Genomic DNA, 24,889 nt, shown 5'->3' with positions numbered 1-24,889 from the left:
ACATGGAACATTGTGCAGGAGTCTATGTTACAGCACAACATAAGTTAAGAAGACTGAAGTTATATCAAGTGTCCCTTGTAATCACAATGGTATGAAACTAGAAAATAAGAACAGGAGAAATCTTGGAAAATGCACAAACATGTGGAAATTAAACGACCTGCTCCTGAATAACAATGAGCCAAAGACGAAATCACAGAGGAAACAAAAAATATCTTGGGACAAATAAAAATGAAAATACAACACAATATGAAAATGGAAAAATCTCAAGAAGCAACCTAACTTTACAGCTCAAGCAACCAGGGAAAGAACAAACTAAACCCCAAGTTAGCAGAATAAAAGAAACAATAAAGATCAGTGCAGAAATAAGTGACATTGAGACTTGAAAAACAGCAGAAAAAAATCAATACAATTGAGAATTGGATTTTTTGAAAAGATAAGCAAAATTCACAAACCTTTCCCTAAGCAATACAAAAGACAGAAGACTCAAATAAAAACAGAAATGAAAGAAGAAACATTAAAACTGAGACCACAGAAATAAAAAAGATCATAAAAAACTACTATGTACAGCAACCAATCAGATAATCTAGAAGAAATGGATATATTCCTAGAAACATACCAAGTATGACTCATTAAGAAATAGAAAATATAGACTGGGCGTGGTGGCTCACGCCTGTAATTCCAGCACTTTGGGAAGCCAAGGTGAGTGGATCCCTTGAGACCAGGAGTTCAAGACCAGCCTGACCAACATGGAGAAACCTCATCTCTACTAAAAATACAAAAAATAGCAGGGTATCAGGGCACACGCCTTAATCCCAGCTTCTTGGGAGGCCAAGGCATGAGAATTGCTTGAACCCAGGAGGCAGAGGTTGCATAGCCAAGATCGTGCCACTGCACTCCAGCTTGGGCAACAGAGCAAGACTCTGTCTCAAAAAAGAAGAAAAGAAAAGAAAAACAAAGAAAATAAAAATAAGTATAAAAAAGGAGATTGAATTAGTAATAAAAAGTCTCCCACCAAAGACAAGCTCAAAAACTGATGGCTTCACTGATGAATCCTACAAAACATTTAAAGGAGAACTAATACCAGTATCTCTGAAGCTCTTCCAAAAAATGGAAGTGGAGCTAGGATTTCCAAACTGACTTGATGAGGCCAGCATTACTCTGATACCAAAGCCACACAAAGACACTATTTAAAAAACTACAGGCCAAGATCTCCAATGAACATAGATGCAACAATTCTCAATAAATACTAGTAAACCAAATTCAACAACACATCAAAAACATCGTATGAACAAGTGGAAATTATCCCTGGGATAGGCAAAATAATCCATATGATACCCCACATTAACAGAAGGAAAGATAAAAACCACATGGTTATCCCCATTGATTCATAAAAACCATTCGACAAAATTTAACATTCATGATTTTTTTCAAAAAAGCTCTCAGCAAAATTGGTATAGACAAAAACTTCCTAAACATAGAAAGGCTATTCATGAAAAGTCTACAGCTAATATCATAATGGGAAAAACTGAAATCTTTTATTCTGAAATCCTGTGCAAGGGAAGGATGCCCCTCTCACCACTTCAACACAGAACTGAAAGTACTAGCAAGAGCAATCAGGAAAGAAAAAGAAATAAAAACATTTAAGTTAGAAGGGAAAAATTAAATTATCCCTATTTGCAGAGAGCATGATTCTCTATGTAGAAAACCTTAAAGACTCCAATAACAATTGTTAAAACCAATAAATTTAATAAAGTTGCAGGATAAAAAACCAACACACAAAAAGCGGCAGCATTTCCACACATTAACAACAAACTATCTGAAAAAGAAACCAAGGAAACAACCCCACTTGCAATATCATTAAAAAAATTAAATACTTAAAAATAAATGTAACCAAGAAAGTGAAATATCTGTGCACTGACAACTCTAAAACAATGAAATAAAGCGAAGACACAAATAAGTGAAAAGATACCCCACGGAGAGCATGACGTGCCAAGGACGAAGAAGAGTTTTATTGAGTATTATAACAACTCAGAGGAATGCAGCTCCTCCCTGCAGGCTGGCTGCCCATGGAGTGCTCAGCTCCAAGCAGACAGGAGGCCCTGGAGAGATTAACTCCTCTCCACAGGCAAGTAATTCGGTGTCTCCGCAGGTCTCCGAGGCTCTCAGCAGAGAAAGCAGCTCCTCCCTGCCTGCAGCTCCTCCCTGCCTGCAGCTCCTCCCTGCCTGCAGGTCTCTACAGCTCTCTCCAGCCGGCCGTCTGTCCACTCACCTGCCTCCACTCTAGGCTCTGGTCGTCCTCCGGCCTCTGCTCTGCCTGGTCCCGGGACTTTCATAACCTCAGAGCGGAGGAAGCACAGGCCGACTGGCCCCTGCGTGGCCCTGGGCGGGACTGGAGGAGGCACCGCGAGTCCCCACTCAGGTCCGCAGGACTGGCAGCGCAGCCTTCAAGGCCCGGCCTGACCTGAAAGTGGGACCTTTACTGGGGGGACCTCCCCCCTTCCGCCGAGGACTCCGCCTGCCTCCTGTGGTCATTCAAGGCCCCCAGGGCTCGGCCCTAAACCCGCCCCGAGATCGGAGCAGAGAGAGGCCGGGTAACCGGAGCAGACGCCCCAGAGCCCGCGGGGACAGAGCGGGGAAGGGAGGGGTCCTTCGGGGCCCCCGAGGGTGCAGGCTGCGGAGATGCCCAGGTCCTGCAGGGAAGAGGGCAGCTGCGGCGCCCGGGAAGGCCGAGGCCGACCCTCCCTACGCCCGGCCACCGTCCCGCTGGAGCCCAGGAGCGCTCGGAGCAGGTGCGGTTCGGGCTGCTCTAGCCCCGCCCCCCTGGGTGCGGCTCCTGCCGGCTCCGTAGAGCGCGAGGCCGGGTCTGCAGCGGCGGTTTGGGCGCGGGGGCTCCGGTCCCAGCTCAGAAGGGTGGGGCTCCACCAGCTCCGTGGACTGTGCAGCCCCAGCCGTGCTGCGTGTTGGCAACAGCTACTGCCATCAGCAGAGTGGGGGAAAGACCTCAGCCAAGCGGGCGTCAGGTGATCCCCAGCCCCACAGGGAATCTTAATGGGACGACAACGATCCCAGGAACTGGGCATTCCTGCACGTTTTTGGTGGGCTTATAAATTGATACAGCTACTTCGAGGTCAATTTTTGTAATATCTACCAGTTTATAAATGTGAACATCCTTTGACCCAACAATTCCACTCCCGGGAATCTGTTCTGCAGAAATGTTTGCATTAGCATCTAAAGACATAAGACACTCAGTTCGTCAGTATGTACGCAGAGGCTGAAAACCATCCACCTGCTACCAGGGGAACAGACAGTTTATTCGTACTATGGGGTACTATGGCGCTGTACATTTTTATGGTACACAGAAATTTTTACAGGAAGCATGTATCGCTTTGCAATTAAAAAGGAAATGAGGCGGCCACACCCTCCCCAAGTCCCCCATTTTCCTCAGTTCCTCCAGCTGTGCTTTGGCTGAACCCCTAGCCTCTGCTCCACGCCATTTGTGCCAGGACACGCCCATGCACTCCCCACCCGGCAGACGGCCTGGGAAGGAGGCAGCCAGATGGCTCAACACGCCTTGCTTCCCAGGTGACCTGACCCATGGGAAACACAAGCTGGCACTGGGGAGGGTTGGGCGGGCTCTCTCCAAGGGCTTCATCTCCCAGTTTTCTCTTCCCCTGGGCAGGTCGTCCAGCCCATCAGAACAAGATACCAAGCTCCTCTTCTTGCAGGCATCCCCCAAAGTTCCATGTGATTATTTTAGGGGCAGCTTGGAGAGTGGCAAGTACTCCTAACTCCATCCGCATGGAGGGCGGGGAATCAGCTCTTCCCATGAGCACCATGCCCAGGGCCATGGTGACTCCCTCTCCAGCCTACGTCCCACCCCCAGCCCCTCCCAAAGAAATGAGCTCCTCTTTGGACCACTTTTTTATTTCACACATTTCTTTTATTTATATTTATATTTTATTTTATTTATATTTATATTTATATTTATATTTATGATCAGTGCAAACAATTCCATAACATAAAAACTTATGAAGAATCAAAGCATGATTATTTAAATTCAAAATAGACAGTCAATGCAAAATAATACAAGTATAAAAGTGGGTTCATTTGCACACACAGCAGCATGCGTTTCAACACATATGTCCAAGGATGGTGAATAGTTGTCTTTTTCTCTTGAAGACTGTGACAACATCAGATACTACAATGAATCTGTGTTCACATAAGCCAAAATTTGTTTCTAAAAATACATGTTCACATTTAAACTACTGTCAAGATATGCTTTCCAGAATTAAGCCTCTAGTTTCTAACATCTAAAAACTGATACAATGCTGGGTTTAGTGGCTCATGCCATAATCCCAACACTTTGGGAGGCTGAGGTGGGAGGATCACTGGAGGCCAGGAGTTCAAGACCAACCTAGGCAACAAAGCAAGACCCCATCTCTATAAAAATAAATAATATTTTTAAATAAATAAAAGCAGATATAGAAAGTGTTCCAAATGTAACTCTTCTCATTACCAAAGGTTAAAAAATAAGTATTTTCAAAAGTAATTTAAAATAATTGTTGGAAGTTTAATAGTGCTGGTCTCTTTCACCTAACTCCAGGATGGAAGCCTCTGGTTTGGAATCCGTATGCCAGGGCCAGGCCTCCCAACAACTCCACTTCCTTTCTTCTTCCTTCCCAGGATCTTTGTCTACCCTGACTCCAGGCAGTGCAGTGTCTGGGAATTGTGCTGCTTCCAAAGCCCAGAATTCAGTCCGTCAGGGGCCAAGGCTCAGGGGGTCCTCCACACTGATGAGACTTAGGGGGCTCCTCCTCTAGCCAGCGGACCCCTGAGTACCGGCTGCCACAGTCCACATCGGGCTGAGGACCTCTCACCTCCTTTCCCAGTAACAATGCAAAGATTTTGTAGAGAAAGGTCCAAAACCATGTCATTGCTGGGACTCCACGCAGTGGCTGCTGTGGCTGCCTCCCTGAGATGTTCTCCAGTCCTCCTGTGGAGTGTGGCCTTGGAAAAGAGCTGGTCGGCAGGCGCCCTGGGGGAGCCCTGAAACCGGGAAACAGGGAAGCAGCAGGTGGGTTGGGCAGCACTGGCACTGGCTGGGTGTTTCTTGGGCCCGAGGCTGTTTTCGGAAGGGTGAGCCCTGCACAAGCTGGAGCCCAACTGTCATCTGTTACTAACCTGAGCACTCACTGGAGAGCCAGAGACTTAGTGCATCTGACCACAACTTTTTTTTTTTTTTTTTAAAGATGGAGTCTTGCTCTGTGGCCCAGGCTGGAGTGCAGTGGCAGGATCTCCGCTCACTGCAAGCTCCGCCTCCCGGGTTCCCGCCATTCTCCTGCCTCAGCCTCCTGAGTAGCTGGGACTACAGGCACCGCCACAGCGCCCAGCTAATTTTTTTGTATTTTTAGTAGAAACGGGGTTTCACTGTGTTAGCCAAAATGGTCTCGATCTCCTGACCTTGTGATCCACCCGCCTCGGCCTCCCAAAGTGCTGGGATTACAGGCATGAGCCACCGCGCCCGGCCATCTGACCACAGCTTTTAACTGTCACCTTCTTGCTGAACAAGTTGCTCTCAGTGGGTGGGAGAAGCGGGATAATGGACAGAGATCGAGAAACTAAGCAAGGTCAGTGCAGAGAAAATGCTGAAGTGCAATTAGGTTTCTCTGTTGACCGTCATGGGGAGGGAACCTCTGGCACAGTAAAAAGGCATCCTAGACTTCTGATTTTTGCTCTGCCTTAAGAAGAGCTCAGCGGCATCATTCCCACACTTACAGGGAAACAACTGAACAAACTAAAATACAAATAGCTCCTTGTAGATCACAGGGCAAACTGCTGCCCTGAAAACTGGAGAGACAGAGGCTGATACAAAAATTCACAACTCATCACGAGCAGAAGCCCAAGAGGAGAAGCCTGCCTGGAGCCAAAACAAGTAGGAACAACTAGACTGAAATAAACCAGCTGCTGGAGGCAGAGGCTGGACCAGTCAGAGTTAAAAACCCTAGCCTTGAGGGCTCCCACACTTTCTTGAGTTTTATCTCCAGGAGCCCCACCAGGTCCCCGCTGTGAAGATTGGAGGGAAACCTCATGCCTCCAGCAGGGGCAGAGGAAAAGCAACCATCTGCAAATGTAGCAGAGCATTCTTTTCTCCTCCAGTTTCCCTGCAACAAAGGCCAGCACACATGGGAGTCTAGATGAAAGCCTGACCTGACCCAGGGAGGGTCAATGACCCAGCGCTAGCCTCTCTAGCCACCCTGTCACATCTAAGTGGGAGCGGAGGTGAGCAGCACGTGCGGAGGTCATACAGCAAATGCAGAGACCACAGAACCACTGAGACCTAATCACAAGACAAGGGAATATTCCCCTCCCCACCTCCATGGCAGCAGGATTCCTGTACAGCAACAGCGGATCACAGTGAGAGACCTGCAAGGCTCAGACTGTTTCAGAAGGGCTTTCCAGAGGAGGCAAATGCAACACTAGAGGAAACTGCAGCCTCAGACCTCTACAGCTACAGCAAATAGTAAACACAGCATAATTCTCCTAGCGAGATAAACACCAACCATCTCCCTAAAGCCAATATATCTAAGTTCCTATTACCCAATACATCATGTCTGGTTTTCAACAAAACTTTACAAGGCATGCTCGAGGGCAACAGAAAACAATCTAAAGAGGAAAAGAAAGCAGGAGAACCAGATTCAGATATGGCAATAATTTCGAAATTACCAGACTAGTCTCTTAAAATAAGTATGATCAATGTACTAAGGATGCTAATGAAAAAAGCGAACAATGTAAAGAACAATGGATAATATAAGTAGAAAGATTGAAACTCTGAGAATAAAATAAATAGAGGCTGGCTGCAGTGGCGCACACCTGTAATCACAACACTTTAGGAAGTTTGAGCCCAGGAGTTCGAGACCAGCCTGGGCCACAAAGTGAGACCTTGTGGTTTCTATTAAAAAAGAAAAAAATAGCCAGGCATAGTGGCTCATGCCTGTAATCCCAGCACTTTGGGAGGCCAAGGCGGGTGGACCACCTGAGGTCAGGGGTTCAAGACCAGCCTGGCCAACCTAGTGAAACCCCATCTCTACTAAAAATATGAAAATTAGCTGGGCATGGTGGTGCGTTCCTGTAATCCCAGCTACTTGGGAGGATGAGGCAGGAGAATCACTTGAACCTGGAAGGCAGAGGTTGCAGTGAGCCGAGATCGCACCATTACACTCCAGCCTGGGCAACAGAGCAAGACTCTATCTCAAAAAAAGGAAAAAAAATTAATTTACAAAAACTATTTTTTTTTAATTTTTAAAAAGAAACACTAGAAATGAAAACCCCATAACAGAAATGCCGGATGCCTCTAAGGGACTTAGTTGTAGCCTGGGTGTGGCTGAGGAAAGAATCTCTGAACTTAAGATTATCTCAGAAGAGAATTCGTACAGAGAATATCTCAATAGAAACTTCCCAAACTGAAACACGAGAAAAGAGAAGGAAAAACGCCAGAACAGGGCCAGGTATCGTTGCTCACACCTGTAATCCCAATGTTTTGGGAGGTGGAGGCAGGAGGATTGCTTGAGTTTGAGACCAACCTGGGAAACATACTGAGACCATATCTCTACAAAAAGAAAAGTAAAAAAATAGCCAGTCATGATGGCACGTGCCTGTGGTCCCAGTTACTTGGGAGGCTGAGCTGGGAGAGTCAGTTGAGCCAGGAGGTCCAGGCTGCAGTGAGCCATGTTTGTACCACTGCACTCCAATCTGGGCAATAGAGAAAGACCAAGAAAGAAAAAAAAGAAGAGAAAAGAAAAGAGAGAAAGGAAATATTTGAAGTAATAATGGCTACAAATTTCCCACAATTAGTGTCAGATACCAAACTACAGATCCAGGAAGATCAGGGAATACTAAGTAGAATAAAAAACAAAAACGCTTTACCTAGATACATCATAATCAAATTGTAGAAAACCAAAGACAAAAAGGGAAACCGTGAAAGAAGCTGAAGAGGTGCAGGAAGGTTGTTGGGTGGGGGACACCCTACTGGTAGAGGAACAAGGATAAGTATTATATCATAATTCTTGTCATAAACCATGCAAACAACAAGTGAGTAGTGAAATTTATTTAAAGTGTTAAAATTTTTTTAAAAAGCCACCCTAGAAATCTATATTCAGTGAAATTATGCTTCAAAAGTGAAGGAGAAAGTAAGATTTATCCTTGGGATGCAACGTTAGTCTAACATGTGCAAATCAATCAATGTGATACATCACATCAACAGAATAAAAGGGAAATAAATACCAAATCATCTCCATAGATGCAGAAAAAGATTTGACTCAATACAAGGCAAGGATCCACACTTGCCACTTCTAGTTAACATAGTACTCAAAGAATTAGCAAGAATAGACAAGCACAAGAAATAAAAGGCATCCAAATTGGAAAGGAATGCTGATGCGATGGCTCACACCTGCAATCTCAGCACTTTGGGAGGCTGAAGTGGGCAGATCACTTGAGCCCAGGAGTTTGAGACCAGCCTAGGCAATATGGTGAAACCCTGTCTCTGCAAAAAAATTTTAAAAACTAGCTGGGCATAGTGGCACATGCCTGTAGTTCCAGCTACTCAGGAGGCTGAAGTGGGAGGATCACTTGAGCCTGGGAAGCAGAGGTTGCAGTGAGCCAACCTTACGCCACTGTACTCCATCCTGGGCAACAGAACAAGACCTTTTCTCAAAAAACAAACAAACAAAACAAACAAATAGGCAAGGAAGAATTAAGTTATCCCTGTATGTAGATGACATATTCTATATGTAGAAAACCCTAGGGACATCACTAAAAAATGGCTAGAACTAATAAATAAATTCAGTAGATTTGTAGGCTACCACATAAAAAAATCAACAGCATTTCTTTTTCTTTTTTTTTTTTAAGATAGAGTCTCGCTCTGTTGCCCAGGCTGGAGTGCAGTGGTGTGATCTTGGCTCACTGCAACCTCCGCCTTCTGGGTTCAAGTGATTCTCCTGCATCAGCCTCCCGAGTAGGTGGGATTACAGGTGTGCACCACCATGCCCGGTTAACTTTTGTATTTTCAGTAGAGACACGGTTTCATCATGTTGGTCAGGCTGATCTCGATCTCCCGACCTCATGATCCACCCACCTTGGCCTCCCAAAGTGCTGGGATTACAGGCATGAGCCACCGCGCCCGGCAGAAATCAACAGCATTTCTATAGATTGACAATAAACTGTCAAAAAAGGAAATCAAGCCATTTACAATAGCTATCCCCCAAAATACATAAAATAAATTTTCCCAAGGAAGTGAAAGATCTGTACATAAACTATATAACATTGATGAAATAAAGACTACAGAAATAAAAAGATATCCCGGGTTCATGAATTAGAAGAACATTGTGAAAATTATTATACTACCCAAAGTGATCTACAGATTCAATATAATTCCTATAAAAATTCCAATAACATTCTTCACAGAAATAGAAAAAAATCTTAAAATTCATATGGAACCACAAAAGACCCCAAATAACCAAAGGAATCTTAAGCAAAAAGAACAAAGCTAGAGGCATCACACTACCTGACTTCAAAACATATTACAAAGCTGTAGTAATCAAAACAGAATAGTACTGACATAAAACCAGACATATTGAACTGAATAGTAAGCCTTGAAATAAATTTATATATTTACAATCAATTGATTCTCAACAAAGATGCCAAGAACTCACAATGGGGAAAGGACAATCTCTTCAATAAATGATGTTGAAACAACTGTATGTGCAAAAGAATGAGATTAGACTTTATCTCTCACCATATACAAAAATCAACTCAAAATGAATTAAAGATCTAAACGTAAGAACTGACACTGTAAAGCCCCTAGAAGAAAACAAAGGTGAAAAGCTCTTTGATATTGATTGGCCTTGGCAATGAATTTTTGGATTTCTCACCAAAAGCTCAGGCAACAAAAGCAAAAACAAAACAAGTAGGACCACATCAAAAAAAGAGATTCTGCATAGCAAAGGAAATAAGCAACAAAATGAAAAGGCAACATATGGATTAGAAGAGAATATTTGTAAACCATGTATTAGATAAGGGCTTAATATCCAAAATATACAAGGAACTCACACAACTTAATAGCAAAAAAATAAAAAATAAAAAACAGGCAAAGGACCTGAATAATTTTCCCAAAGACGACACACAAATGGCTAACAGGTATATGAAAAGGTGCTCAACATCACTAATCACCAGAGAAATGCAAATCAAACCACAATGAAGTATCACTTCATACCTGTCAGAATGGCTGTTATCAAAAAGACAAGATGACCAGGCATGGTGGCTCACACTTGTAATCCCAACACTTTGGGATGCCAAGGTGGGAGGATTACTTGAGGGCAGGAGATCAGAACCAATCTGAGTGACATAGTGGGACCCCCATCTCTACAAAAAATAAAAAATAATAATCAGCCAGATGTGGTGATACATACCTGTAGTCATAGCTACTCAGGAAGCTGAGGCCAGAGGATCACTTAAGCCCAGGAATTCAAGGTTGGAGTGAACTATGATCACACCATTGCACTCTCTCCCTGGTGACAGAGTGAAACTGTCTCTAAAACTAAAGAAAGGAATAAATAAGTCAGAAGGTAAGTGTTGGTGAGGGTCTGGAGGAAAAGGAACCCCTATATGCTGTTGGTGGGAATGTAAATTGGTATAGCCATTATGGGAAGTAGCATACAGGTTCTTCATAAAAATCAAATATAGAACCACCATATGACCCAGTGATCCCTCTGGTGCATGTATACCCAAAGGAAATGAATCCAGTATCTTGTAGCCAGATCTGTGTTCCCATATTCACTGCAGCATTACTCACCACAGCCAAGATATAGAAACAACCTAAGGGCTCATCAGTGGGTGAGTGGATAAAGAAATTGTGAGAAATACATACATATGAATATTATTCAGCCTTAAAAGAGAAGGATATATGCCGTTTGCCACAACATGGATGAACCTGAAGGACGTTATGCTACGTGAAATAAGTCAGACACAGAAATAAAAATACTAAATGATCTTATGTATAGGTGGAATCTTAAAAGAAGTCAAACACATAGAAACGAAAAGCAGAACAGTGGTTACCAGGGGCTGAGAGGTGGGAGAAAATTGGGAGACGTTGGTCAAAGGGTACAAACTTATAGTTATATAAAACAAGTCTAAATATCTAACAGACTATATGAGGACTACATTTAATAACCTTGTATGCTGAAAATTTGCTAAGAGTAGATTTTAGGTGCTCTTATCATACAAAATGTAACTATGTAAAGTGATGGTGTGTTCATTTGCTTGACTACAGTAAATCGTTTCACTGTGTTTGTATATATGAAAACATTGTGTTGTATGCCTGAAATATATACAATAGAAAATAAATAGAAATTTTTATAAAATGAAGGAGAATTAAGGGCTTTCTTGGACAAACAAAAACCACACAAAGAAAAACTGAGGGAATTTGTTGCCAGTAGACCCACGTTGTAAGAAGTGTTAAAGTTATTCAGAGAGAAGGTAAATGTTATATTTCTGAAACTTGGAGCTACATAAAGAAGGGAAGTATGTTAGATTAAGAATAAATGAAGGTAAAATAAAACCTTAATTTTTCTTATTATTAATTGACCTAATAGATAGCTTCAAAATAATAATAGCAAAAATGTACTGGGTAAATACAGCTTATGGATAAGTTAAATGAATGACAGCAATGTGAATGCTTCTGTTACAAGGTACCCACGCTACCCATGAAGTGGATTTGAGAATGGATTTAAATTACTTATAAACTAGCCAGGTGCAGTGGCTCGTGATTCCAGGCTCATGCCTGGAATCTCAGCAATTTGGGAGGCCAAAGCAGGAAAACTGCATGAGCCCAGGAGTTTGAGACCATCCTGGGCAACGTAATGAGACCCCATCTGTACAAATATTGTTTTAAAAAAATTAGCTGGGCGTGGTGGTGCATACCTTAGTCTCAGCTACTTGAAGGGCTGAGGTGAGAGGGCTGCTTGAGTCCAGGAGTTCAAGGCTGCAGTGAGCTATTATCGCACCACTGCACTCAAGGCTAGGTGACAGAGCAAGACCTTATCTCAAAAATAAACAACAAAAATTACCTATAAATTAGTTGCAAAAGTATCCTGAAAACCCTAAGGAAGTCTTAATTTTTTAAAATAGATAGGGTCTCGCTGTATTGCCCAGGCTGGTCTTGAACTCCTGGGTTCAAGCCAGCTTCCTCCCTTAATCTTCCAAAGTGTTGGAATTCTAGGCATGAGCCACCAAACCCAGCCTAAATCATTTTTAAAAGAAGTTTAATTGCTATGCTAAGAGATGAGAGAAAATAAAATAATACAAAATGCTCAGTTAAAACCGGAAGACAGAAGGAAAGAAAGCTTTTTTTAAAAAAAGAAGTGAGGAACAAGTGAATGAATAAAATGTTACAAATGTGGTAGATATTAATCCAACTATATCAATAACCACTTTAAATATAAACGGTTTAAATACACCAGTTAAAAGGCAGAGACTCACGGAGTAGATAATGAGACTCAACTACATGTTGTCTACAAGAAATCCACTTTAAATATAAAGACACAGATAAAGAATAAAGGGATGGATGAAAATATATAATGCTAACACTAATCAAGAAAATCCTGGAATAGCCATATTAATTTCAAACAAGGCAGACTTCGGAACAAAAATTATCAGGGATAAATAGAAGCATGACATTGCAAAGAGGTCAGTTTCCATGAAAACACAACAATTCTTGACATGTGTTCCCCTAACAAGAGATTATCCAAATACATGAGGCAGAAGCTAATATCTCAAACAATGCAACCGTAGTTGAACTCAATCATCAAACAACTGAACTTGACAATTATAGAATATTCATCCACTGAGAGCAGAATACACATTCTTTTCAAGTTTACACAGAATATTCAGAAGATAAATCACATTCTGGTCCATAAAAGACACCTCAAAACATTTAAAAGAAAAATATCATACAAAGTATGCTCTTGCACCACAATGGATAAAAACTAGAAATCAGTAACAGATAGCTGAAAGTTTCTCAAATATTTGAAGATTAAAATAAGACACTTCTAAATAATACACAGGTCAAAGTCTCAGGATAAATTAAAAATGTTTTAACCTGAATGAAATATGAAAATAAAACTTACTAAAATTTATAGGACGTAGTGAAAGCAGTGCTACAAGGAAAATTTATAGCATTAAACACCTATATTAGAAAGGAACAAAGATCTAAAATCAATAATCTAAGCTTCCATATTAGAAAACTAGAGAGAAAACTAGAGAGAAAAGCATACTGTAAGCCTGGAAAAACAGAAAAAAATAAATAATAAAAATTAGGGCAAAAATCAATGAAATTGAAAACAAAGACAAATAGCAAAAAAATCAATAAAATCAAAAGCTGGTTCTTTGAAAAGATCAATAAAATTGGTAACTTACAGCGAGGCTGACAAAAAAAAGAGAAAGGACATAAATTGCTAATAACAGAAATGAAAAATGGGACATTACTACTGATCTCAAGGACATTAAAAATATAATAAAATATGTTCAACAACTATGCTCACAAATTTGGTAACTTAGATGAAATAGACTAATTCCTTAAAAGATACAATCTACTGAAATTCACACTAAGAAAAGAGACAATATGAAAAGACTCATATGTATTAAATCATATCAAGGCCGGGCACGATGGTTCACACCTATAATCTCAGCACTTTGGGAGGCTGAGGCAGTCAGATCACTGAGTTCAGGAGTTCAAGACCAGCCTGGCCAACATGGCAAAATCCCATCTCTACTAAAAATACAAAAAATTAGCCAGACATGATGACATATCCCTGTGGTCCCAGCTACTCAGCGGGCTGAGACAGGAGGATGTCTTGAGCCTGGGAGACCGAGGCTGCAGTGAGTCCTGATCGTGCCACTGCATTCCAGCCTGGACGACAGAGTGAGACCCTGTCTGAAAACAAACAAACAAACAAAAAACGATGTAATTCATGCCCTCACCAGACTAAGCAAGAAAAATCATATGATCACATAAATAGATGCAGAAAAGCATTTGACAAAATTCAACACCTAGTTATGATACAAACTCTCAGCAAACTAGGACAGAGGGAATTCCTCAATCTGATAAAGAACATCTACAGGCCGAGCATGCTGGCTCATGCCTACAATCCCAGCACTGTGGGAGGCCAAGGCAGAAGGATTGCTTGAGGCCAGGAGCTTGAGATCAGCCTGGGCAACATAGAGAGATTCCATCTCTAAAAGACACACACACACACACAAACATCTACAGAAAAAAACTAGCTAACATCATACTTAATGGTTAGTGAGAAACTAGGTGTTTTCTCCCTGGGATGAGCAGCAAGGATATCCCGTACTATCAATCTTACTCAACATTGTACTCAAGTCCTAACTAATGCAGGAAGATTTTAAAAAGGAAATTAAAGCTATACAGATCGGGGGGGAAAAAAGAAACTGTCTTTCTTCATAGATGACATGATTGTCTATGTAGAAAATACCAAAGTATTGACCAAAAACTCCTGAACGAATAGATGATTATAGCAAGATTTTTTCTCCTCTTTTCTTTTTCTTTTTTCTTTTCTTTTCTTTTTTTTTTTTTTATTTTTGAGATGGAGTCTCACTGTATTGCCCAGGCTGGAGTGCAGTGGCTCGATCTCGGCTCACCGCAACCTCTGCCTCCTGCGTTCAAGTGATTCTCCTGCCTCAGCCTCCAGAGTAGCTGAGATTACAGGCATGAGCCACCATGTCCAGCTAATTTTTCTAATTTTAGCAGGGACCAGGTTTCACCATGTTGGCAAGGCTGGACACGAATTCCTGACTTCAACTGAACCACCCGCCTCGGCCTCCCAAAGTGCTGGGATTACAGGCATCAGCCACTGCACCAGCCAGATTATAGCAAGATTACAATGTAGTGAATTATCGTAATTTTGTGTTGCCTCAGCACCCATTTTTAAGGGAAGTTTAACTTTCCTATGCCAGAAGGAGAGCTCAGTCACCCTTGACGCAGTTTTCAGGTTCTACATCTCCTCCCAGTTCCTCAAGGTGGTCAGTCTTTGCACAACTGCCTCCCGGTGCCCACCTCCACATGGGACAGCTACATACAGCCCACTCGACTAGCCCTGCATACTCTATGTAGTGGGACGGATGGCTGCACATGAGATTTCAAGTCATAGTGGGTGCCTTCGGACTGCTTGTTTGTTTAACTATGCTCATCAGATGCCTTACTAGGTGGCTGACTCAGGTTTCTCCAGGAGCCTTTAGTGTCTCTGCTACTCAAATAGCACCCGTGATAAGGCACAAGGTCTAATGCCCAGACATTCCAGGGTCAATTTCAATGGTATTGACACAGCAGAGGTTGCTGCCTATGTATTAGAAGTAGAACACCACACCCAAATGGCCCAAAAGCCAGTGACCAAGGATGAAAACCTTGGAGGAATCTCTTCTGCCTAGATGATAGTCCCCACTTGTCCACCACTTCCTTTAAATGGACCATTCAGGTATTTGCCCTTGAACTTAAAGTCACCCACACAGTATTCTCCAATATATACTGCTAATTTCTGCACTCTTTCTCCCTGCCTATACTCCCTGACCTAACCTCTGTGTGGCGGGCCTTCAAGCATGTCATCTATTACCAGAACCTGTAAGTAATAAAATCTTTATTTCTATTTTGTGTCTCTCTTAATCATTGAAGGGTTGCTCTCCATCTTACTTAAAGATCGTAAGTTTTAAATACAGGATGCAAAGTTAATAAACAAGTCAATTACTTTTCTATATGCCAGCAATAAACAATTGGGATTTAAAAATTAAAAATACAATAACACTGAACATTAGCACTTAAAAAGTACTTAGTAATTAAAAAAAAAAAAAAATGGGTACAAGGTCCATATAAGGAAATCTAATGAAATCAGAAAAAGTTCTAAGTAAATGGAAAGATATTCCATGTTTATGGATAGGAAGGCTCAATCTTTTAAAGACGCCAATTCTTCCTAATTTCATCTATAGATTCAATGTAATCCAATCAAAATCCCAGCAGGTTACTTTGTAAATACTGACAAACTGATTCTAAACATTATATGAAAAGGCAAAAGACCGAAGATAGCCAACACAATATTGAAGAAGATACAAGTTGGAAGACTAACACTGCCTAAAGGCTTACTATAAAGCTACAATAATCAATAAAGTATAGTGTTGGCCAAAGAACAGACAACTAGATCAGTGAAGAAGAACAAAGAACAAACAGATCCACACAAATATAGTTAACTGATATTCTGACACGAATTAAAAGCAATTCAACAGATAATGTATGGTCTTTTCCAGAAATGACACTGGAATGTTTAGGCACACACATGCCAAAAAAAAAAAAAAAACAAAAAAAAGGAAAAAAACATGAATCTAGATACTGATCTTACACCTCTCACAAAAATTAACTCAAAATGGATTAGAGACCTAAATTTAACATGCAAAACTACAAAACTTTTAGAAGACAACCCCGGGGAAAATCTGGGAAAGTTTTTCAAAGCGTGATCCATGATCTCTGAAGAAAAACTGGTATGTTGGACTTCACTGAACGTAAAAACTTCTGCTCTGCAAAGACACTGTTAGGAAAATGGAATGACAGAGCACAGACGAGGAGAGAATATTTGCTGAATGCATATCTAATGAGGCACTTGTCTTAACCAGCAACACTAGCACTCTGGGAGGCTGAGATGGAAGGTTCAGTTGACCCCACGAGTTCGAGATCAGCCTGAGCAACATAGGGAGAAATTTTTTTTTTTCAAATGTGCTGTGTGTGGTGACACTTGCCTATAGTCCTAGCTACTCAGGAGGCTGAGGCAGGAGGAACACTTGAGCCCGGGAGTTGGAAGCTGTGGCAAGCCATGATCATGCCACTGTACTTCAAGCTGGGTGAAAGAGCAAGATTCTGTCTCAAAAAATAAAACAAACAAACAAAAACTGAACAATAAGAAAACAAACAATTCAATTAAAAAATATGCAGGCTGGTGTGGTGGTTCACACCTGTAATCCCAGCACTTTGGGAGGCTGAGGTGGGAGGATTGCTTGAAGCCAGGAGTTTGAGACTGGCCTGCAAAACACAGCAAGACCCCAGGTCTACAAAAAATAAAAAATTAACTGGGCATGGTGGCACATGGCTGTGGTCCCAGATACTCAGGAGGCTGAGTAGGGAGGATCGCCTGAGCCCCGGAATTGGAGGCTACAGTGAGCTATGATTACACCACTGCTCTCCAGTCTGGGCAACAAAGCAAGACTCTCTCTCAAAGAATAAAAATAAATGATCAAAAGATCTGAAGAGACATCTCACCAAAGAAAATGTACAGATGGCAAATAAACATATGAAAAGATGCTTGATATCATTCATTATTAGAGAATTGCAAATTAAAACAATGAGACTTTACTGCATGTTAAAATGGCGAAAATCTAAAACAATGACAAACACCAAATGCTGACAAGGACACGGGGCAAGTGATAGTCACCTGAAAAGACAGTTTGACAGCTTCTTACACAGCCAAACATAACCTTACCATATGATCCAGCAGTTATGCTCCTAGGTATTTGCTCAAATGAGTTGAAACGTTTGCCCACATAAGCATCTGAACATGAATGCTTATTGTAACTTTATTCATAATTGCCAAAAACTGGAGGTAACCAGATATCCTTCAAAAGGTGAATAAATCAACACATCGGGCTCTATCCTCATAACGGAATGTTATTCAGCAATAAAATTAATGATCCACAAAGCTACGAAAAGACATGGAGGAACCATAAATGCATGTTACTAAGGGAAAGAAGCCAGTCTAAAAACTGCATGCTGTATAGTTTCACTTACATGAAATACTGGAAAACACAAAATTATGGAAATAGTGAACCCGTGGTTGCCTGGGTTCAGGGAAAATGGAGGGACAATAGGTGCAGTGCAAGAGACGTTCTGAGCATTGAAACTATTCTGCGTGATACTATAACGGTGGATACATGGCATTTTGCACTTAGCAAAAGACTTTGTAAGAAAAAGAATAAACCCTAATGGAAACCACAGAGTTTAGTTAACACTACTTTAGTTCATACTAGCGTATCAACGCAGGTTCATCAGTCGTCACGAAAGTACCATACTAAATCAAGATGTTAATAATGGAAAACTGGGAGTTGTGGGAATACAGCGTAAATAGGAACTTTCTGTACTGTCAGCTCAATTTTCTGTAAACCCAAAAGTTATCTAGAAAATGAAGTCTATTAATAAGACAAATGGTAGCCAACTTTGGGGAAAGCAGGTTTCCAAAAACTTAGAGGAAGGAGGGCTAGAATCCCATGGCCCCGTACTGACAACCACTCATAAATAGTTCCCGAACTATGGGGAGAGGGGGTCACTACAGAATTCGGAGAGAAACATGGCAGTGATTCTGACTGCAAAGGGAGAGGAACTGCAGGGCGCCATGTGGCAGCTCAAACAGCCAGCTCTGAAGAATCTGGCAGGGTAGACACAGTGCCGCCGGCCTCACCAGACCTCAGACACAGCAGAGGCCCTGGTGGACCACTTGGATCCTACCTTCAGAGAAGAGGCTTCACCTAGCGGCAGGTACTCAGCAAATCCATCTGTTTGAGAACTTGGGTTCCCAAAGCCTAGAAAGCATCAGGCCCTGTGCCTGGGGGCCAAGGATCCAGTGTGAACACAGACCAGACACCAACTGCTGAAACAGCAGAAGCCTGCGGGCTCGAAACTGGGGGGTGAAGGGTGCACAATGCGACAGGATCCCTACCTGAGCGGGGGACCGAGTGGGGACAGAGAGGGTCCCGGGAGGACGAGAGGCCTGAAGAACGAGGAGTTAGCTCAATGTGGAGAAAGCGCCAGGGACAGGGAGATGCAATCAGTGCCGGAGAGGAAGGAAATGCAGAAAGAAGCTGAAGTCACAGCAAGGCTGGACTAAGGAGGTCTGTGAACCACAAGAAGGAAGCCAGGCATTCCCTCAAGAGCAACAGGAGACCATGGAAGATTGGCCACACCCGCAATTCGAATCAGACTTTGACTTTTGAGCACTCTTTCAGAATACAGAAGTTAGAACATGAACTGGCTGGATGTAAAAAAGTGAGTGTGGGGAGAGGGGTTAGGTCATTTCTCAGGCATAGGCAGCTTGGGATAGTGGCTCGGAGAGGGCGGCAAGAGTAGCTAGGATGTCTAAGCGGCATTGCAAGCCTAACCTGCATACAAGTAGGCCCTGCTGCTCCCTCCCCAACCAGCCTGCTCCTCACCCTTGTGGGTAACGGTAACTCACGTCATTCTTCCCATCGCTCAGGACACACACGGCCTTGGTGTCATCCTTCATGCCTTTGTCACACCCCAATCTAGACTGTCGGCAAATTCTGCCAGCTCTACCTTCCAAGTAAGTTCAGGAGGTCACTTCTTATCACCTGGTCCAAGATACCATCATTTGCACCTGGACTGCAGCACTAGCTCCCAGCTGGTCTCCCAGCCCACCCCAGGCTAAATCCACTTGGATGCGCCATCCCTCAGAGCTTGTGGGACCCCTGACACCTTAAGCCTCTGTAGAATAAAGCGGAATGGTCATCACGTCATTCCAAAACCATTCAGGATGCACGCTGGTCAGTGCTGCCCAGATTTACACTGGGGAGTTTGATAATTCTGTTTGAGGCACAGCAAAAGGCCTGTCCCTCGGCTCAAGTGGAACGTGTACTACAATCCTACTCTGGGCACAGAATCCTACTTCCTGCCATCCTGAGGATGTTCAGCTGGTTTTACAGCCACGTGGAATCCTACACTGAATCCCAGCACACTCTTCTCTAATTTAAACCACTTTCACCAGGAATTCTGTTTCTGCTTTCAAATGGGGCCCTGTCCCGCCCCAAGGGCTGTCACTGACATGTTTTATTTGCAGGCTCAGCATCTCCTCCAGACTGTGGAGTGGGATGGATTGCCTCCAGCAGGGCCCTGAGCCACTGTGTGAGTTGACCAGTCACAAAAATACAGCTCCCTGTGCTCCCCCACCAGCCCACTCCCCCACCTCCCCCACACACAGGCAGGAAAGGCGAACACTGACTCAGGGCCCACTGAGTGCCAGGCACTGGGCACCAAAATGAAGCTGCTGTCAAGGACTTCCAGCCACAGAGCGACAGCAAGAAATTCGGTAGGCAAGGCTCCAGGACAGGTGGCGGGTGGGCACAGCCAGGGCGGGCAGAGCTTGGGAAACACCAGCAGCAGGCGGCACTCAAGCCTGGTCTTCACACTGAGGGCACATCCACATCATGTGAGATCTTGTCATAAACACGGATCCTGGGCTGCACCCCAGATACTTATTCAGGTGGTCTGGGGTGGAGTCCTGGAACCCGCAGGTGTAACAGGGTCTGGGCGAGTCTGACTCAGGTGGACTCTGTTAGAAGCTGCAGGGAGAAGGGTGAGGGGCTGAGAGTCATCACCACTGCACATTTCCTCACAGTTCTGGGGAGCTGGGGGCAGTGGGGGATGTGCGGGAGTGTAGACAGGGAAGAAAGAACAAGGCCAAAGGGCAGCCGTGCTAGACAGAGGTCCGGATGTGGCACCACAGTCTCTGGCACTATGTGCGAGTGAGGATATTGCGTGCCTCCCCGTGAAGACTCAGTGAGTGGCACCTGATCCTCCCATCACTTTTCTGGAGCAGATTATTGCTTCTTTCAGCCCGCTCAGTTCTCCATTTGCACCTGTTTTCCAGCTGCAATGCAATGCGAGGCTCCCTGACTTCCCAATCCAGTCTTCCCCTCCAAAATGGCCTTACTCAGCCCTGCCAGCTGCTGCTCTTTGAGCTACAAGGACTCCTGCCCGTGTCGGTCCTGGGGGATCAGTGCTAAGGGCTAGTATTTACTTATCTATTGTTAAACCTGCTGTGTGGAGTTTCAGAACAAGAATCAGAAAATCTCAGGAGCTGCCAGGGCCAGACGATGGGCTGTTGGGTGTCAACTCCACGGAAAGGGCTCTCCCTTCTCCTTTTCTTCCGTCCCCTCCATTGGAGATTTTTTTGCCCCAAGAAAAAGAGCTGAGGAAGATGCCCACTGCCCCTCCTAGTCAGCAGCGGTAATAGGGCTCTGCGTCCAGTAAGTGGAAGGTGAGATACAGGCAAGGGAAACTAGGTCCCTGCAGCATGTGCCCAGAATGCAGGATGAGGTCTGTGCTGTTGGAGAAAGGTGGACCGATTGCAAGGAGAGCAGGGACAGGGAGAGGAGGAGGGTGGGATGGATATCACCAAGTAGAAGCCTTGAGGAGATGTGAGGGCTGAAGGCCAAGGACAAGAAACCGGCCACGGGGGCCTGGGAAGAGGTCACAAGACAGAAGAACTTGGTTTTGTACTTTCCTTAGCTCTTACTTGACATAATGTGTGATGATTGGGCTTTTCTCTCCGTTTGTTTTATGCCTGGATATTTTGATAAACAGATATTATATTCAAGTACCAATCTTTGTGATTTCTTTGTTAATTTAGAAATGACCTTTTAGATCATTCATTTAGAATGATCTTTACCTATCAACTGAAGTTGAACATATGCCTCAGCTTACTTGCTTACCATAAATTCTTTATTCTTTATAAGAGGTCTGTTTCTGGCTGGGTGCATTAGCTCACACTTGAAATCTCAGCACTTTGGGAGGCCAAGGCAGAAGGATTGCTGGAGGCAGGGGTTCAAGACTAGCCTGGGCAACACAGGGAGACAGCCCCTACCCCATCCCTGTGTCTACAAAACACACACACACACACACACACACACAAAATAGCTGCGCTTGGTAGCACACTAGAAATCCCCGGAGTCCCAGCTACTGGAGAGGCCGAGGCAGGAGAATCGCTTAAGGCCAGGAGTTTGAGACCAGCGTGGGCAATATAGTGAGACCTTGTCTCTAAAAAATAAAAATAAAGAGGTCTGCTTCTTCTCTAAGTAGTAAGCACATTATTTTAATATTAACCATGTTGAAAAATACTGGAAAAGGGAAAAGCACCCCTGACCATTCAAACGCGGCCTGGCTCGCTCAGCCAGGCTTTCAGCTAGGCTTTGGTGCGCTCCTGTGGAACATAAAACGTTCCACGGGACACCAACACCAGACAACGCCACTCTGTAATTGTGATGAAATGAGGTAAAAAAACAAGATAATCTGTCATCTTTTCTGAGCACCGACAGAAACAAGGTCACTGCAAGTCACAAAATTATAAATACCACAAATCCCTCCCCTGGCTAATGTGAGTGGCTCTGGTCTGCCCCCTGCTGGACAGGATTTATCACCACACCATTGTAGAATCAGCCCTGCTTTTCAAGAGCAGGTGACCTCAGCAAAGCCCGGCGTCCTTCAACGCTCCCCAAGATCACTGACAAGAGTCCTAACCCGAAACTAAGTCTCCCCTAACGCTGTCTTACTGAGATGCCCCACAGTTCCCATGGGGCGAGTTCCTCCTCACCGCAACAAGGAATAGACCCAACTTGTATCATTTATTATTATATAATGAATGACAATGATATTCATTTATATATGTATGATATTATATAATAATGAATGATAATGATATCATTCATTCTTAGAGAATTGCAAATTAAAACAATGAGATTTCACTACGTGTTAAAACTTGCAGAGTTACAGGTGTGTTGCAGGCAGCCTCTGGCAAGATTCCAACAATGCTTTATTCTTATTATTTTTGAGACGGGGTCTCACTCTGTCACCCAGGTTGGAGTGCAGTGGTACGATCACAGCTCACTGCAGCCTCTGCCTTCTGGGCTCACATGAGCCTCCCACCTCAGCACCCCCAAGTAGCTGGGACTACAGGCATGTGCCACCACACCTGGCCAATTTTTGTAGTTTTTGTAAAGACGAGGTTTTGCCATGTTGCCCAGGTTGGTCTTGAATTCCTGGGCTCAAACGACCCACCCACTTCAGCCTCCCAAAGTGTTGGAATTACAAGCATGAGCCACCGTGCCCACGCCATGCTTTCTTATTCTAGGATCCTGCGTGTTCTTGTTTCTATTTCTAGTTTTTCAAAATATTTTTTGGTTATGTATTCCAGCATTGGCATCATACCTGACCTGACATCTATTTCCTCCTCCATATCAGGCACGGGGCTGGGGCTTGGGATACGAGTGTAAAAGGGAAGACAATAACTTCCCTCATAACAAACTCCTCCAGGGTTGTGGCATGGAGAAGGAAATAGACAAGGGCAGGTGAGGCCTACTTGTAAAAACTTGCCAAAAAATATTAAAAACCCTCTTGCGTACCCCTCCCCACACATTTGTGCCAACAAAACCTGTTAAAGCTCTGGCATGAGGGAGGTAGGTCCACCCAATGCTCCCATCATCTCAGGGCCCTGCTCACCCCACCCCTGGCCCTCCTGAGCTCTGTCCCTTGGTGCTGAGGCCTTGCCCCAACTCAGGAGAGTGCGTGTGGTCAGACTTCCAGTTTCTGGCCCACCACAGAAGGAGCTTGGAAGTCATCACTTGGCCCTAACACCAAGTAAAACGCTGAACGCACTGAAAAAACCAACAACTCTTCTTAGATCCAGAGAAATGAGGTCACACGGCAAACCACTGCCTCCAAAGTATGAGACAGACAAGCAGACACAAAGAGTCACCACTTACCAGAGCAGAAACTCATGGGCGCCAAAGCCACGGCCGGAAGACAGAACAGTAACTGAAGAATTGCTGGAGGCTCCCTGCAGACGAGTCTGTGAGTTGAAATCTCCAGGGGGCCTCAGTCATAGGGTCCCTACACTGTAATGCATTTCACCTCTAGTTCTACCGAGTTCTCAGTGAAGATCACAGAATAATCCCCTCATCATTACAGTAGCGGGAGGGGAAACGTAGCCATTTTGAAACACACCAGAACATTCTGCTTTTCACCCAGCCCGTCCTCAAGAGAAACTACTTTACCAGAACCTAACTGACCTGGGGGAAGAGAAATACCCAATTCCAGCCCCCCCTAGCCCTCCTGTCCCACCCAAGAGTGGGAAGAAACTGAAAACCAGTGGTAAAGTTCATAGCCCAAGGGCACAGGCTCACTAAAAGTCTGAGACCTGGGCTGGTCCCAGTGGCTCACAACTGTAATCTCAGCAATTTGGGAGGCCAAGGCAGGTGGATCACCTGAGGTCAGGAGTTCGAGACCAGCCTGGCCAACATGGCAAAACCCTGTCTCCACTAAAAATACAAAAATTAGCCAGGCATAGTTGCACACGCCTGTAGTCCAGATACTCAGAAGGCTGAGGCAGGAGAATCACTTGAGCCCAGGAGGTGGAGGTTGCAGTGAGCTAAGATCGCACCACTGCACTCCAGAACAAGACTCCATCTCAAAAAAGAAAAGAAAAGAAAAGAAAAGAAAAGAAAGAAGACTGAGACCCAACCACAAAGCTTTAGAACACTCCTCGTCCCCCACATTTTAATGCCACATCACTAAAAGCCTATTTACCAGAGTTCCTTTTACCCAGTAGTACATCATTTTGTTATTCAACAACAAAAATTACAAGGCACATTAAAAAGCAAAAAGCACAGTTTAGAGACAGAGCAAAGCATTAGAACCAAATTCAGATACGTCAGGGATGGTACAATTAGCAGACCATGAATTTAAAACAACTGTGAATGATATGCCAAGGCTCTCATGGAAAATGTGGACAGCATGCAAGAACAGAAGGTGATGTACACAGACATGAAAATTCTACGACAAAATCAGAAAGAAATGCTAGAGTTCAAACACTAACTGAAATGAAGAATGCCTTTGGTCTCATTAGTAAACTGGACACAGCTGAGGAATCACTGAACTTGAGGACATGTCAATAGAAACTCCTAAAACCGGCCGGGTGCAGTGGTTCGCGCCTGTATTCCC

The 24,889-nt window shown here is 43.7% G+C and overlaps 1 protein-coding gene across 19 annotated transcripts in view; it reads right to left on the bottom strand.

Annotated features, from left to right (window-relative positions):
- LOC119625880 (extended synaptotagmin-2-like) overlaps window positions 1–24,889 on the bottom strand; it is a 157,206-nt gene that overhangs the window by 6,836 nt on the left and 125,481 nt on the right. For 11 of the 19 annotated variants that reach the window (XR_012090729.1, XR_012090730.1, XR_012090731.1 and 8 more), the window contains one exon: window positions 2,270–10,591. The exons of 1 other annotated variant lie outside the window; for it this stretch is intronic. The gene's annotated coding sequence lies outside the window, so the exon portion shown is untranslated. The remainder of the gene's footprint in view (window positions 1–2,269; window positions 10,592–24,889) is intronic. 7 more of the 19 variants (XR_012090735.1, XR_012090737.1, XR_012090741.1 and 4 more) reach the window with 2 other exon arrangements.

This window comes from Chlorocebus sabaeus, chromosome 23, assembly GCF_047675955.1.
Source record: "Chlorocebus sabaeus isolate Y175 chromosome 23, mChlSab1.0.hap1, whole genome shotgun sequence".
In the NCBI taxonomy this organism is placed as follows: domain Eukaryota; kingdom Metazoa; phylum Chordata; class Mammalia; order Primates; family Cercopithecidae; genus Chlorocebus; species Chlorocebus sabaeus.
Note: the sequence above shows the minus strand (reverse complement) of the source record. Positions and strands in the feature narration are given on the sequence as shown.